This window comes from Herpailurus yagouaroundi, unplaced genomic scaffold, assembly GCF_014898765.1.
Source record: "Herpailurus yagouaroundi ecotype Mexico unplaced genomic scaffold, PumYag 250, whole genome shotgun sequence".
In the NCBI taxonomy this organism is placed as follows: Eukaryota; Metazoa; Chordata; class Mammalia; order Carnivora; family Felidae; genus Herpailurus; species Herpailurus yagouaroundi.
In genome coordinates, this window is record NW_024412467.1 from 2,452,961 (window position 1) to 2,468,101 (window position 15,141).

General features: G+C 42.0%; 1 long non-coding RNA gene and 1 pseudogene across 4 annotated transcripts in view; both read left to right on the forward strand.

Annotated features, from left to right (window-relative positions):
- LOC121020617 (uncharacterized) overlaps positions 1–11,150 on the forward strand; it is a 52,288-nt gene extending 41,138 nt beyond the window's left edge. Inside the window, exons 1-3 of one of the 4 annotated variants that reach the window (XR_005786226.1) lie at positions 5,609–6,739; positions 9,707–9,944; positions 10,685–11,150. This is a non-coding gene — a long non-coding RNA (uncharacterized LOC121020617). Of the gene's footprint in view, positions 1–5,608; positions 6,740–9,706; positions 9,945–10,684 lie in introns of those variants that run through there. The other 3 variants (XR_005786225.1, XR_005786227.1, XR_005786224.1) reach the window with 3 other exon arrangements.
- Positions 11,151–12,340: 1,190 nt separating this feature from the next.
- LOC121020614 (protein numb homolog) lies at positions 12,341–14,332 on the forward strand (annotated as a pseudogene).
- Positions 14,333–15,141: the final 809 nt, after the last annotated feature.

Here is a 15,141-nt window from a genome sequence, read left to right on the forward strand (position 1 = left end):
ATATATATATATTTTCTCCACCACAATCTATGGTGAGAGGAAGTTATGGTCCAAAATGAATCCAGGAACTCAAACATTGTCATCACTGCCTTGTTTCTTTCTCTCCGTGCTCTGCCTTTGTTTCCTTCTGTGTCAGCTTCATTCTCCTGCAAGCTTACCTCATGTGCTGACAAAGTAGTTTCCAACATCTCTCCAGGCTCAGGTCTTCTTCACAGATTGTGATCCTAGCAAAAATGAAAACTACTTTACTGATGGTTCCAGTAAAATACCTCTGAAGGACTTTGCTTGGCTCATCTCTGAACAATCACTGTGGCCCAGGGCATGAAGTATGCTTATTTGGCCAAATTTGAGTCGCATGCCCGCCCTGAATGTTGGGAGGTCGGATGACCCTACCCCAGGGATGAGGAAGGGATGGTGTCCTAAGAGATTCTAAGTAGGCAAAAAAATCACATTATCCCTTGCAAAACTGAAAATAGCTTTATCAATAGCTTGATTGACAGCTGTACATAAAATTCTAGGTTTATAATTTTCTTCCAAAATATTGACAGTAATATCTCATTATTTTCTTTTATCCCCACATTATGAAAATAAATTGAAAGTACAGAAAAATTGGAAGAGTTTTATACTGAACGCCCATAGATCTGTCACTTAGATTCTACAATTAACATTATATTTCCTTTATTAAATACCTTTCCACGTATCCATCCCTCTGCTCATCTATCCATCCATCTTATTTTCTAGGCATTTCAAAGTAAGTCACAGACATCGCTGCCCTTCACTCTCAGACACTTCAGCGTGCAGATCATTACCGATACTCAATTCGGTTTGATATTTGTTTACAATTTTTTTTCATTTGAGCTAAAATTTTTATACAGCAAAATGCAGAAATTTGAAGTGTACCGTTCAGTGAGTTTTGACACTGAAACCCAAACCCATATCAAGATATAGAACATTGCGTCTTCCCTCGTGTCCCTTCCCAGGAAATGCCTGCACCTGCCCCCTTGCAGAGGTAACTGCTGTTCTGAATTTTGTTTTTCTCATGCCTGTGTAGGACTTCCTGTAGAGGGACGCATACAGCAGTCGCACTTTTGTGTAAGGATTCTTTCACTCAGCATAATGTTTTTACACTTGTTTTACACATGTTGTTGTCTGCATCCCTTTCATTGTATAGCTATACCACCGTTTATCCATTTTTCTACTGATAAATACATGGGGACTGTTTCTAGTTTTCAGCTATTGTGAATACAGCTGCTACACACATTCTTGCACACATCTTTTGTGTTTTGTTTTGTTCTGGTTTGGTTTTTTGTTTTAGAGAGAGAGAGAGAGCACGTGCAAGTGGAGGAGAGAGGGGCAGAGGAAGAGAGAGAATCTGAAGCAGGCTCCATGCTTGGCACAGAGCCCACCACAGGGCTCAGTCCTGTGACCCTGGGATCTTGACCTGAGCTGAAACCAAGAGTCAGATACTCAACCGACTGAGCCACCCAGACGCCCCTGCACACATCTTTTTGTAGGCACAGTTTCCATTTTTCTTGGACAAAGTGCTAGGAGTGGAGATGTGAAGTCATAGAGTAGCTGTAGGTTTCATTTTTTGAGGACCTTGCCAGATCTTCTGCCGGAATGATCATCTTATTTTACAGCCTTCCAATAAAGCATGAGAGTTCTGGTTGCTCCACAGCCCTTGCCAACATTTGTTGTCAGTCTTCCCAATTTCAGTCATATTGGTCATATAGTAGTACTTCATTTTGATTTTAGTTTTTAATTCCTAATTTCTAATGATTTTGAGCAGTTTTTCATGTGCGATTTGTGTATTTTCCTTTAGGTAGTATTTGATTAAATCTTTCAGTCACTTAAAAACATGAATTATCTTTTTTTTTAAACACAAGTGGGAAAGTTTATTAAAGCAAAAAGTGCACTCTCAAAATAGGAGACCAGCCGAGCTCAAGAGAGAGCTGCATCAGATTATCTTTTTTGAACTGTACAGCTCTTTTTTTGTTGTTGGCAGGGTTCTTTATATATTCTGGATTTTGAGCTTTCTCGAGTATGTTTTTTAAGTATTTTTTCCAAACAATACATTGTCTTATAAATGTATTTATAAGAAACAGAACTATTTAAAACTTGATGAATTTATCATTTCTTCCTTTTATGTTTTTTGCTTTCAGCGTCCTTCCCACCCCAAGTCATGAAGATATTCTTCTGTGTTTTCTTCCATATTTTTTTAAATGTTTTTTATTTATTTTTGAAAGACAGAGAGGGTATGCGCAGGGGAGAGACAGAGAGAGGGGGAGACACAGAATCCAAAGCAGGCTCCAGGCTCTGAGTTGTCAGAACAGAGCCTGATGCGGGGCTCAAACTCATGAACCATGAGATCATGACCTGAGCCAAAGTCAAACGCTCAACCAACTGAGCCACCCAGGCACCCCTCTTCCATCTTTTTGTTTTAGTTATTATGTTTAGTCAAGAATTCATCTCGGTTTTTGTGTATGGTTTGAGGTAGGGATCAGGATTCTTCTTTTTCCCCTATGAATATCCAGTTGTTTTAAGACATTAACAAAAATTCTAATGTTTTCTGATATCTAATAATTGCAGATTGCCTGCTGCAAGTCTGATTTTTATTCCCTTGAAGGTGACTTATTTCTTCCCTCTCTAAGTGCTTTTTGGATCTTCTTTTTTCCTTAGTACATCTAATATTATCCTGCCAACCTCTCAGTATCTTCTTTCGATCTGAAGATTCATAGCGATCTTAGCTTTGGTAGATTTTCTTCAGTGATTTCTATCATAACTTCTACCCTTGCATTTTCTCTGGGCTCTCTTTCTAGAACACATTTTGGTTGTATTGTGGACCTGGATTAGACCTCCAGGTCTTTTATATTTTCTCTTTATTTTTTGTCTTTCTCATTTTTCTCATGTTATATTTCTACCTTTCTAGAAATAATTAAAGTGTGGCAAGCATATTTTTAATTTCCAAGTACTTTTTCTTGTTCTCTAACTGTTCCTTTTTTATAACATCTTGTTTTTACTTTAGGTATTTATTATATCTAGAATATCTCCAAAAATATTAATTAGAGGCTTGAAAATTTATTTTTCTGTTACTTAAATTGGTTCTTGTGAGGTCAGATTTATTTTTGCTTCTTCTGTTTTTTTTTTTTTTCTTTCTTTCTTATGTAGCTGATTTCCCTCCTGTGCCCAGTGATGTGGGGGATGCTTTTTATAGTTTAAAAAAAAAACAAAATAAGCTGATTTTTTTCTAGATGTGTTTCCTCTACTATTGCATATAGGGTGGTTTTCCTGCTAGCTAATTACTCAGAAACCAGAAGAGGCTGACAGGAAGTTCTGTGTTCATGAGCAGAGCTTGCTACACAGGAAGATTTCCTGTTACAATGAAAAAATGGAGAGCCAGAGAGAGGAGGGCTTTGCTGGGCCGCTACCACTCACCCCCCTAGTATTGGTTCATCAGTATTGTATAAAAGCTATTGTCTGCTGATTGTTCTTTTCTCATTTCTCACGAGATGAGAAATTTATCTATCTATTTATTTATGTTTTTTAAAGTTTATTTACTTATTTTAAGAGAGAGAGAGAAAGAGGCAAGGAGGGAGGGGCAGAGAAAGAGAGAGAGAGAGAGAGAGAGAGAGAGAGAGAGAGAGAGAGAGAGAATCCCAAGCAGGCTCTGCACTCAGTGTAGAGCCTGATGTGGGCTCTGTCTCATGAACCCTGAAATAATGGCCTGAGCTGAAACCAAGGGCCACAACCTTAACCAACTGAGCCACCCAGGTGTCCCTGGATTTCTTCATTAAAAAAAAAAAAATATATATATATATATATACACACACACACACACACACACACACACACACACATATGTAGTTATTTTTAATTGTGTGTTGTAAGGGAGGGGAGACAAATGGATGTGCTCAGGCTGCCATTTAAAACTAAAGCTTCTGGGGCGCCTGGGTGGTGCAGTCGGTTAAGCGTCGACTTCAGCCAGGTCACGATCTCGCGGTCCGTGAGTTCGAGCCCCGCGTCAGGCTCTGGGCTGATGGCTCGGAGCCTGGAGCCTGTTTCCGATTCTGTGTCTCCCTCTCTCTCTGCCCCTCCCCCGTTCATGCTCTGTCTCTCTCTGTCCCAAAAATAAATAAACGTTGAAAAAAAAATTTTTTTTAAACTAAAGCTTCAGGGCGCCTAGGTGGCTCAGTCAGTTAAGCGACTGACTACAACTCAGGTCATGATCTCATGGTTTCTGAGTTTGAGCCCCATGTTGGGATCTGCGCTGACAGCTTGGAACCTGGGGCCTGTTGGATTCTGTGTCTCCCTCTCTCTCTGCCCCTCCCCTGTTCACGCTCTGTCTCTCTTTCCTTAAAATAAATAAACATTAAAAAAATTAAAAAAAAATAATAAAACTAAAGCTTCATTCTATCTTTCAAATTATTTATTTCCTGCTCTTTCTTTTTTTTTTAATTATTTTTTTAATGTTTATTTATTATTGAGAGACAGAGAGAGACAGAACATGAGCAGGGGAAGGGCAGACACAGAATCTGAAGCAGGCTCCAGGCACAGAGCCTGACGCGGGGCTTGAACTCACAAACCGCAAGATCATGACCTGAGCCGAAGTCAGACGCTTAACTGACTGAGCCACCCAGGTGCCCCTCCTGCTCTTTCTGAATGGCATCTTTCATTGGATTTGGGTCCACATCTTTACTTTCTCATGGCTATGCCAGACTAGCATCCACTTTCATGCCCTCGGTTATTGTGTTCCTTTTTCCAGAAACTTTCTTCTTCTCATCCCTCTTTTCTCCCACCTTAACCTAGTGAAATTCTTCCCAACTCCTGAAGCTAATTTGAACGTCCTTCCTCCATGAATCCCATCTATTTAAAGTACCTTTGATTGGCCTTCCTTTTATCTTACTGTTACTCAACTCAATGCCTCTTGTTCACAATTCAGCTCTTAATTAGACAGTGTAGTATTGGTCACTCTCATTTCAAACGTTTATTATTATGTTGGTAACTATTAAAAAGTCTTCGGGACAAGCATTTAGTTTTCTCTGTCCTTCAAAACACGCAGCACAGTATGCATTTTAATAGGTATTGATCAGCTTCCCTACTATTTGCAAGAAAGAAGATAGATAATAGCTTATATTTCTTTCTTCTGGAAACAGTAAGACATGAGTCTTTTAATTGAAAGCTGAATCGGGGATGTTCTGTTTCAGGCAAAAGAAATGCTGATTTTTCTGAACTAAGTTAATATATAACTATATTAAGTTACATAGCATAAATGTCTGCTCAAAGCCATGGCAATAGACAGGTCCACCAAAATTGAAGCAATTGAGGTCAGAGGGGTTTGGGAAAAGCAAAATAGCAAAAGGTGATTTAAAAATAGACTTTAGGGGCACCTGGGTGGCTTAGTGGGCTAAGCATCTGACTTGATTTTAGCTCAGGTCATGGTCCCAGCCTTGTGGGATCAAACCCTTCATTGGGCTCCATGCTGAGCGTCAAGGCTGTTTGGGATTCTTGCTCTCTCTCTCTCTCTCTCCCCTCCTCCTTTTGCCTCTTTCCCCTGCTTGCTCTCTCTGTCTAAAATAAAAATAATAAACAAGTTAAAAATAAATTAAAATAGATTATTTATAGATTTAAATTTCTGTAACACTGCTAACAATGTCATCTTCAATTAAAAAGGAAAGTTGTCTAGTGGTAGAAAAAGAACAAATAATAAGAAATAATGTGCTTCTGGTAGTAATTACCACTGTTCACTAAGTATGTCTGCTTCCCTACCCTTCTGGGCACATGGTAGTTTTGTCCTGCCTTGATCCAGTGAAGTTAGGGGTAGCCATGTGACTTGCTTTGGCCAAAGAAATGAGAGTGAATGTGGTGTCACTTTCAGGTGGAAACTTTAAAAGCCAGTGAGGGATTTGCCATATTCCTGATTTCTGCCTAAGTGATCATGGAAACATGTGATACCCCATAATTCTGAATTCCTGAAAGTACATAGTGAACAGTCTGTGTGCAGATCTGTGATGGAAAGAGTGTGAGTGAGAGACAGACCTTTGTTGTTTAAGCCACTGAATATAAATGATTGCTGTTCAGGCTCATCAAACCACCACCTGTGGGCCAGTTGCCTGTTTTGATAAAATTTTACTGGAACATAGGGAAGACATTTGTTTCTGTGTTGTCTGTGTCTGCGTTCATGCTACAACTGAATTGACTAATTACAACAGAGACCATATGGCCTGCCAGCTGAAAATATTTACTATCACTCTTTAAGAAAAAGCTTGTTGACCTCTGACCTAGGCTATCCTAACTATGATAGAACTGAAAGTCTTTGATAAGTGTCCTTTTATGGCTACTTCCTGTTTTGTACACAACACAAAAGATATAGTAGCTAGCTAGCTAGCTTCCAAGATGGCAGTGGTGATCCCCAACCCTGAACACAAGGCTATTCACATCTCTGTGCACTTCCTTCCCACACTGAGCAGGGCTGACTTGTGTAACCAATGTGGAAGTAATGGAGTGTGACTTCCACGTTTGGGTCATTAAAGATCGTGTGACTCCCATCTGCCTCTCTCTGAGACCACTCACTCTGGGAGAAGCCACTACCATGTTCCAAGGGCACTTGAAGCCTTAGGGAGAAGCCACATGGTGAGAAAACGAGGCCTCCTGACAACAGTTATGTGGGTCAAGCCCTCAGATGATTGCAGCCTCAGCCAAGGTGTTGACTACATGAGTGCTCTGAGCCCAAATCACCCAGGTAAGCTACTCCTGAAGACCTGACTTAGAAGAAATTATAAGATCATAAACATTTGTTTTTTTATTTTAGTTTTTTAAATGTTTATTTATTTTGAGAGAGGGAGGGGCAGAGAGAAAGAGAGAGAGAGAGAGAGAGAGAGAGAGAGAGAGAGAGAGAGAGAGAGTCCCAAGCAGGCTCCACGCTGTCAGCTCAGATCCCAATGTGGGGCTCCAACTCGAACCGTGAGATCGTGACCTGAGCCGAGATCAAGAGTCTGATGCTTAACTGACTGAGTCACCAGTCACCCCACATTTGTTGTTTTAACACTAAATTTGGGAGTAATTTGCTATTCAGAAGTAGATAATTAATGCAATATTCAAATGAAAAAATATCCTCGTACTCTGTACACTTACACATCTATGTATTTGCTTGTGGGATTTTACAGACACATGCACATTATTTTACTATTTTATTACTGGACAAAGAATTTGTGGACTTCCATAATTATAGTATACTTGTGTGAATATAGATAAGGTTATCTTACCTGTGGAAGACATTATTATACATGTATAGATCTCTCCCATTTCCTTTTTAACACTGAATCTTTGTGGAATACAGGTGAAATGTGTTCTGAGAAGGAAGGAAAAGAAACTCCTAATATTTCAGTATTTCTTGATAGGGTAACTGCTCATGTTTACCCTAAGTTCTTTGTATGCAGGATTAGGGTAGAATGAATGGAGCAAACTCCTCATAGTACTTAACTATTTTATTTCTAAGTGATGATGCAAAAGTGTCAGAAGCCAGGTTTTTCCAATTAACTACTATAACCTTTATATACACATTAAATGGAACAGTTAGTAATAACATTTGGAATTGTAAGAGTGACATACGGAATCAAGAAAGACCTTTGAAATGAAATTAAGGAATAGTCAAGAGGCAAAAGTCCATAGGAAGCAGGCTTCAAGGAAAACTGAATAAAAGTGTTCCTGATGGCATTTGCTTTTTCTTTTGCATATTGAGACCAACAGGCAAAGAAAATGGATAAAAAATTCCTTCTCAAATGGTATCAGCAGATTAGTTTGCATAGCAGTTTGTATGTATTTAACCCAAAATATAAACAAATAAATTAACCCAAAATATAAACAAATGATTTTTGGATAGTACTGGTAGGCATAAAGCCTGAGAAATAGAAAACAAAAAAGGAAAGTTAGAAAGAAAGAGAGTGGGGAATGAAAAAAGGCTAAAAAATGAAGAAAATCCATGGAGCCATGTGAGTATTCACATGCATATTCCTTGGATTCTTAACCATGTTCTAAACTTGGGGACAATGCAGGTTATCTGGCCAAATCTCATTTTCTAAGCCTATGGCTTCCCTTGGGCCTTCAGGAAATAAATAGTCCACTATCAGTCAGCAAATGAGTACTGGCTTCCACAGCTTGGGCCCCCATGAAATGAGGCCAGGACTAGAGGAGAAATTCATCAACTTACTGCTACCCCAGCGAAGACCTCAAAACATAGTTTCTTTCTCCTTTTTTACATCATGTCTGTTTAGGGGCGCCTGGGTGGCTCAGTCGGTTAACCATCTGACTTCGGCTCAGGTCATGACCTCACAGTTTGTGGGTTCAAGCCCCACGTCAGGCTCTGTGCTGACAGGTCAGAGCCTGGAGCCTCCTTCAGATTCTGTGTCTCCCTCTCTCTCTGCTCCTATCCCATTCATGCTCTGTCTCTCTCTGTGTCGCAAAAATAATTTAAAAAGTTAAAAAAAATTTTATATCACGTTTGTTTAGTGACCGTATGACTCTATTGTGGACGAAAGGGCTGTATGTGCCTTGAATAATCCCTGTTGGACTGTGAGATTTTATTATTAAATCCCTTGTTATCACACATACCTTAAATGATAAGCCTGTATGGTTGAATTTAGGAGACCAGGTTCCTGGTGCTGTTGCATATACGATCAAACTATAGAGCTAATTCTCCAGGCCTGGATTGTCTAAGCATAAACTTGTCCTGTGTAGATGTTTATTGTGCTGATTAATTTTTATATAATAAATATGACCAACAGTCAAGACCATATCTGATAAACTAAATAGCACTATGAAGGAATAAAATATTTGAGAATTCCTGAAAAATCTAGCATGCTTGCTGACCATAAATATGAGGAGAGCTGTTGAGAAAACCAGATTTTTCTAAGAGAAAAGAATGTGTGTGTAGACAATGTATATCTTAAAGGGAAATTCTTTGGTTCTTTTTAGAATAGTAAACAATTGTTAAATACTTTATTGGCTTTCTTGTTGTCATATATTTAGGCAATGTAAGCATTCACTTGAGTAATCATTTCCTAACTTGGACTGAACGTGCAGGAGTTGGCTTGGAGGAGGTTAGCCTTGGAGCCCCCTGGATTCTGTTTCTTCGGGGAGGAGGCTGGCACAGAATCTTCAAAAAGTGTCATTTTATTAAAAATGTAAACTGGGATGGCGCCTGCTTTTCAACTAAGAAAATGTTATACAATGTATCTAATGTAAATTTAACCCTCTAATGCAATTTAAACCCTCCAAGGGGAAATTAGGCAGATTAAAAAATTTCTTCTTAAATTTATTTTTAGAGAGTGAGCAGGAGAGAGGGGCAGAGGAGAGAGAGAGAATCTCAGGCTTAGTGCAGAGACCAGCGCAGGGCTCTACCTCACGACCCTGCTGAGATCACGACCTGAACTGATGCCAAGAGTCGGACCCTCAACCCATTGAGCCATCCAGGCGCCCCACTGAAGCAGATATTTTTAATCAAGGTGCCCACCATCATCATTCCACAAATCCCATTGTTTGAAGCAGCCTAACTCAAAGAAGCCAATTCTAACGTGATTGAGTGGTTTTCCCATAGTTAAAGCTAAATTTTAACTGAGTCCTAGCTGACTTTTATCTGAATTTCATCAGAACATTATGGTCATGGCATTTTAAAGATTTCTTTCCTTTGATTATCCTTCCCATTTTACAGCCCTTCCAAATTGCAGAGAAGATTGAGCTAGAAGTGTTTTCTTCCCCCAGAGCACACTGCTGATATTTCTTGGCTCATCTCACTGAGACCAGACATGGACCCCCTGCACACAGGGTCATAGGATTTGTTCAGCTGTGACCAAGAATCTCCAGTTCTATGGCATAGTAGCTGAAATGGAAAACTGCATTTTTTACCTTGACATCTCCTCCATCCTAGTTTTTCAGGATTGATGATTGGGGTAAGCGTAAAAACTTTTCAGTGGTTTCTTAGATAAGATACCAAAAGCACAAGCAACAACAAAAGAAAAAAAACATAAAGTGAACTGCATCAAACTTTAAAACGTTTGTGTTTCAAGGAACAGCACCAAGAAAGAGAAAAGACAGCTCACAGGATGGGAGAAAATATTTGCAAATCATGTATCTAATACACCTCAGTAATAAAAATGCAACCCAACTAAAAAATGGGCAAAATCTCTGAGTAGAAATTTCAACAAAGAAAATAGAAAGATGACCAAAAGCACATGAAAGGACGCTTAGCACCCTTAATCATCAGGGAATGGTAAATCAAAACCCTCGTGAAATACCCCTTCACATGCACCAGGGTAACTATGATCAGAAAGAGAGATAACGACAAGGATGTGGAGAAGGAGTCCCCAGACACTGCTGGTGGGAATGTCAAGCGGTGCCATCACTTCGGAAAATAGTCTGGCAGTTTCTCAGGTGGTTAAAGACAGAGTTAACATCTGCCCCCCAGTAATGTCACTGCCAGGTGAATTCATTTCTCACCAAAGAGAATTGGAAACACATGTCTGCACAAAAGCTTGTATACAAATGCTCATAGCAATAGTATTCATAGCCAAAGAGCAGGAAAAAACCTTAAATATCCATCAACTGGTGAGTGGATAAACAAAAGATGATTTATCTGAAGAATATGAAACACTAATTTGAAAATATCTCTGTACTCCTCTGTTCACTGCAGCATTGTTTACAGGAGCCACGATATGGAAGTAGCCCAAGTGTCCGTCCGTAGACGAGTGGATACAGAAGAGGTGGAGATACATACGATGGAATATTACTCAGCCATAAGAAAGGATGAAATCTAGCCATTGGCCACGACATGAATGGACCTTGAGGGTATTATGGTAAGTGAAGTAAGTCAGATGGAAGAGGACAAATTCTGTGTGGTTTCACTTATAGGTGGAATCTAAAAAACCAAACGAACGAACCAACAAAACGAAAACAAATTCACAGATATAGAGGATGGAGTGGTGGTTGTCAGAAGGGAAAGGGGTTGGGGGTTGGACGAAATGGGTAAAGAGCTCAGCTGTATGGTGAAGGGCAGTAACTAGACTCTCTGTAGTGTATACAAATATCGAGTTATAATGTTGTACACCTGAACCTTACATAATGCCATATACCAATTTTACATCAATAAATATGAAATACGCAGTGAACTATTATTTAGCACTAAAAAGGAACTAAGTACTGAGATATAATACAACAGAACATGAATGAACCATTACACTTAGAAGCCAGTCACAAAAGGACACATATTGTGTGATTCCATTGATATGAACCATAAGAGAAGGCAACTCTGGAGAGACAGAAGATAGATTAGTGGTTGCCTGAGACTGAGGAAGATGATAAGGGGGAGTACCTGCTAATGGGCACAGGGTTTCTTATTTGGGTGACAAAAATGTCCTAAAATTGTGATTAGACAACTCTGTGAAAATACTAAAAACCATCGAATTGCACACTTTAGGTGAATTTATGCTACGTCAATCATACTTGTAGCTGTTATTTAAAAAACTCATCTATGGAAGTGATCAAGGGTACAAATCAGGGGCAGATCAAGAAGACAGGGGCCTGTTGTCATGGGGGAGGTGGTGGCACTTGGTGGCTACCGGTGGCCAAGGAAGAGGCAGTGACACTGGACTTGGTTGGGGGCAGCGGCAGATTTGGGGCTTCCGCAGCTTCTTCCAGGGCGGACGTCCAGCACAGCTGCTGTTGAGACCCAAGATCTTCCTTCTCGTCCCTCAATTGGAGTATTGGTGTACCGGCCATCTTCAGACGCCTCTGGAAGACAGATGAGGAAACTGAGGCCTGGGAAAGTTACAAAACTTGTTCAAAGTCACACAGTTTGTAAAGGACACAGCCAAGACTAGAGTGGGTTGTCAAAATTAAAACAAACAGTCTACAGCAAAGTTTTAGGGGAAAGAAAGATGTTTGTGATCCACAAGCCAGTCGTCCACATCAGGGGCAGGCGGATGAAGAAGGGGTTTGTACTGGAAAATGCAGCTTCCTGGTTGAGTACCTTGGCCATATAGAAGTTAAGGAGACCAGAGGAAGGCACAGCTGTGAAGATGCTGTTAAAAGATTGAAAGCTGAAAGGAAGTTCTTCAAAGGCTTCTTTGGAAGGCGGTCCTGTGGGTTTCAGCAGGTGGACCCCCAGTTGTGGATGAAAATACTAAGGGGTGCCTGGGTGGCTCAGTCGGTTAAGCGATCCACTCTTGATTTCGACTCCAGTCATGATCTCATGGTTTGTGAGATCGAGCCCCGCATCAGGCTCTGTGCTGACACTGCAGAGTCTGCTTGAGATTCTCTCTCTTTCTCTCTCTCTCTCTCTCTCTCTCTCTCTCTCTCTCTCTCTCGCCCCCCCCCACACACTGTCTCTGTCTCTCTCAAAATAAATAAACTTTAAAAATTAAAAAAAAAGAAAAGAAAATACTAAGGACCTCATAGTTGACCAGACAATAGAAAAATTTACTTCCTGTGTCCCAGGTAGGAACTTGATAGAGGCTTCTCTGACATATGTCGTGATGGCACTGCTTGGCGCTGATCTGTCATTGCTCCATGGCTGTCAAGGTCATGGGTGCAAGATTGAGCATGAAGGAGAGGAAGCAGAAGCTGGAGAAGGAATGCGGGGTGACTGCTACTTTTGATGCTAGTCGGACCACTTGTACAACAGAAGGGTCATTCCGTGTCACAACAGCCACCGAGCACGCAGAATGAGAGCAATCATGAAACAGACCCAATGTGTCCAGAAAGGGCCCGAGTGGTGGGAAGCAGACAGCATCAGCTCCCTGTGCTCATGGAGCATGCCCTGCGAGGGTCCCTTCTCATCTGCCCCAGTGACCACGCCAGTGACAGCAGTAGCATCACCATCTCCTGCCTTTCAAGTGAGTGGCCCTGACTCGGCCTCCTGTGGGCTTGCGGCTCAGCCAGCCCGCACCGCCCTCGTGGCTACAGCAATGAAGCCAGCCCTGGAGCCCTGGGCCCTGATGCTGTTCACGGGGGAATTGCAGCCACGCACTCGGGGCCGGAGGCGGTCAGTCTTCAGGTGCTGCCTCTCCAGGTCTCGTCCAGGCTGCTCACAGACACACTCCCCCTGCGGCGGACTGCTGGTTAGAAGAGGGGTTCAAGAGTGGGCTCAGCTGCCCTTCCGCGGTCAGTTCTCCAGCCTCCCGCACCCACTGCCATCACCCAGCCAGCACCGCCTTTCCAAGGGAACTCATTCCTCACCTCCCAGCCTGTGCCAGTGGTCTGGTCCCACCCCTGCAGCCAGCCTTTGTCCCTGCCCAGTCCTATCCTGTGGCCAATGGGATGCCCTATCTGGCACCTCATGTGTCTGTGATGGGCATCACTCCCTCCCGATGGCAGCCAATGTGTATGACACTGTGGGCCACCCTCAGGCTGCCCACCTCCATCAGCCTCCCAGCCCGGTCAAGCCCCAGACATTCCCTTAGCAGGGGACAAGCCTACTTTCCTACAAGACTGCCAGTCTTTCATTAAGCCTCCTGCTCAGCACCCCAACGGTTCTGTAGCTTTCAGCGGTGTAGACGATGGTGGGTTGGCCTCAGGAGATGAGCACACGGAGGTTCCTGCAGGCACCTGTCCAGTGCATCCTTTCGAAACCCAGTGGGCTGCATTAGGAAGCAAGTCTGGGCAGCGTACTAACCCCTCACCCACCAACCCTTCCTCCAGTGACTTACAGAAGATGTTTGAAATTGAACTTTAAGCAGTCTGTATGGCTTATGTATGTTGTGTGTACCTAGACAAGGGCAGGGGCAGAGGTCAAAGGAGCAAAGGGAACTTTGCCTTCCCTGTCAGTTTACTTTCCACTAATCCCAAGGGTCCCAAGGAGCTTGTCCAGGCACAGGGTTCTATGAAAGGTGCTTTTGAAAAGAAAGGGGCAGGAACATTTCTAGAGAAAAGTTGTCTTGCAGTTAGGCTAAAGAAGTCAAGGAAATGTTGCCCTCTGTCCACCTCCTACTCCTGCAGTCCCTCACAGATCTCGGACAGCAGAGAGGCAGAAGTATACGGACAGGAGTCTGTATTCAAAGCACATTTACTGGAGTATAAAACAGTAGGGGAAGCAAAACCATCTCCCTTTGTTTTTCATGCCATTTGCCTGCCGCCCCTCAGTGCTGGCCTGTCTTAGAGCCCAGGAACGTGGTGGCCTGCGCTTGGGCTGGGGACAAGAGATAGGCAGGCTACGCTGCCAGGATTCCCAGGAAGTCACATCAGCAGTTGTCCAGCAGATTTTAGGTGTATCTTTAGGTATATTGTAGGTGTAAAGTTGAGCTTCCACTTTGAGTAAGAATAAACATAAATCTGTATCAAAAAAGCCAAAATCCTTATTTTCATGCATTTACATATTTTCAATAGTTGTCAATATTAAAAAGTTGTATGAATGTAAGTGATCTTGCCAAAGGTAAAAGGGTTACCTGTAAGAAGCTGTACATCTGATTGATTTATCAGTGATGCCTGTCAAAGTGGGGAGAGGGAAGGTTGGGAGTCGCAGATGAGATCTCTGGCTTATTTGGTATCATTCATGGTAAGTAGCACATTGCAGCAACACATGCGAGTGACAAATACAGTCACTAGGTGCTGGTTGTAAAGGAAAGAAAGAGCAGTGTTGTCCTGGGTTTCAACCTGGGGTGAAATTCTAATGTCGTTATTTTGTTTTGTTTTTTATTATTTTTACAAAGTTTATTTATTTTTGAGAAAGAGAGAAAGAGAAAGTGGGCAGGGGAGGGGCAGAGAGAGAATTCCAAGCAGGCTCCGTACTGTTAGTGGGGAGCCTGATGCGGGGCTTGAACCCACAAACCGGGAGATAATCACCTGAGCCCATGTCAGACGCTCCACTGACTGAGCCACCCAGGTGCCCCTAATGTCATTATTTTAATGGAATCAATCTAAATACACTTTGAATATGTATTGGCCCTGATGGACTGCTGCAGTTTCTTTATGTCAATCCTCTATGTTTGAACTCTAGGGTGACAGTGACATCATCATATCCATCCATGGGAGCACGAGTTACCGTGTTGGTTTGTCACGCGGGTCTTGGTGGGTTTTGTTTTGTCTCTTAGATTTGTGGGGGTGGAGAATCTGGTTTTATTAGCTGTGTGGGAGTCTGTCCGCTCACTTGAGGAG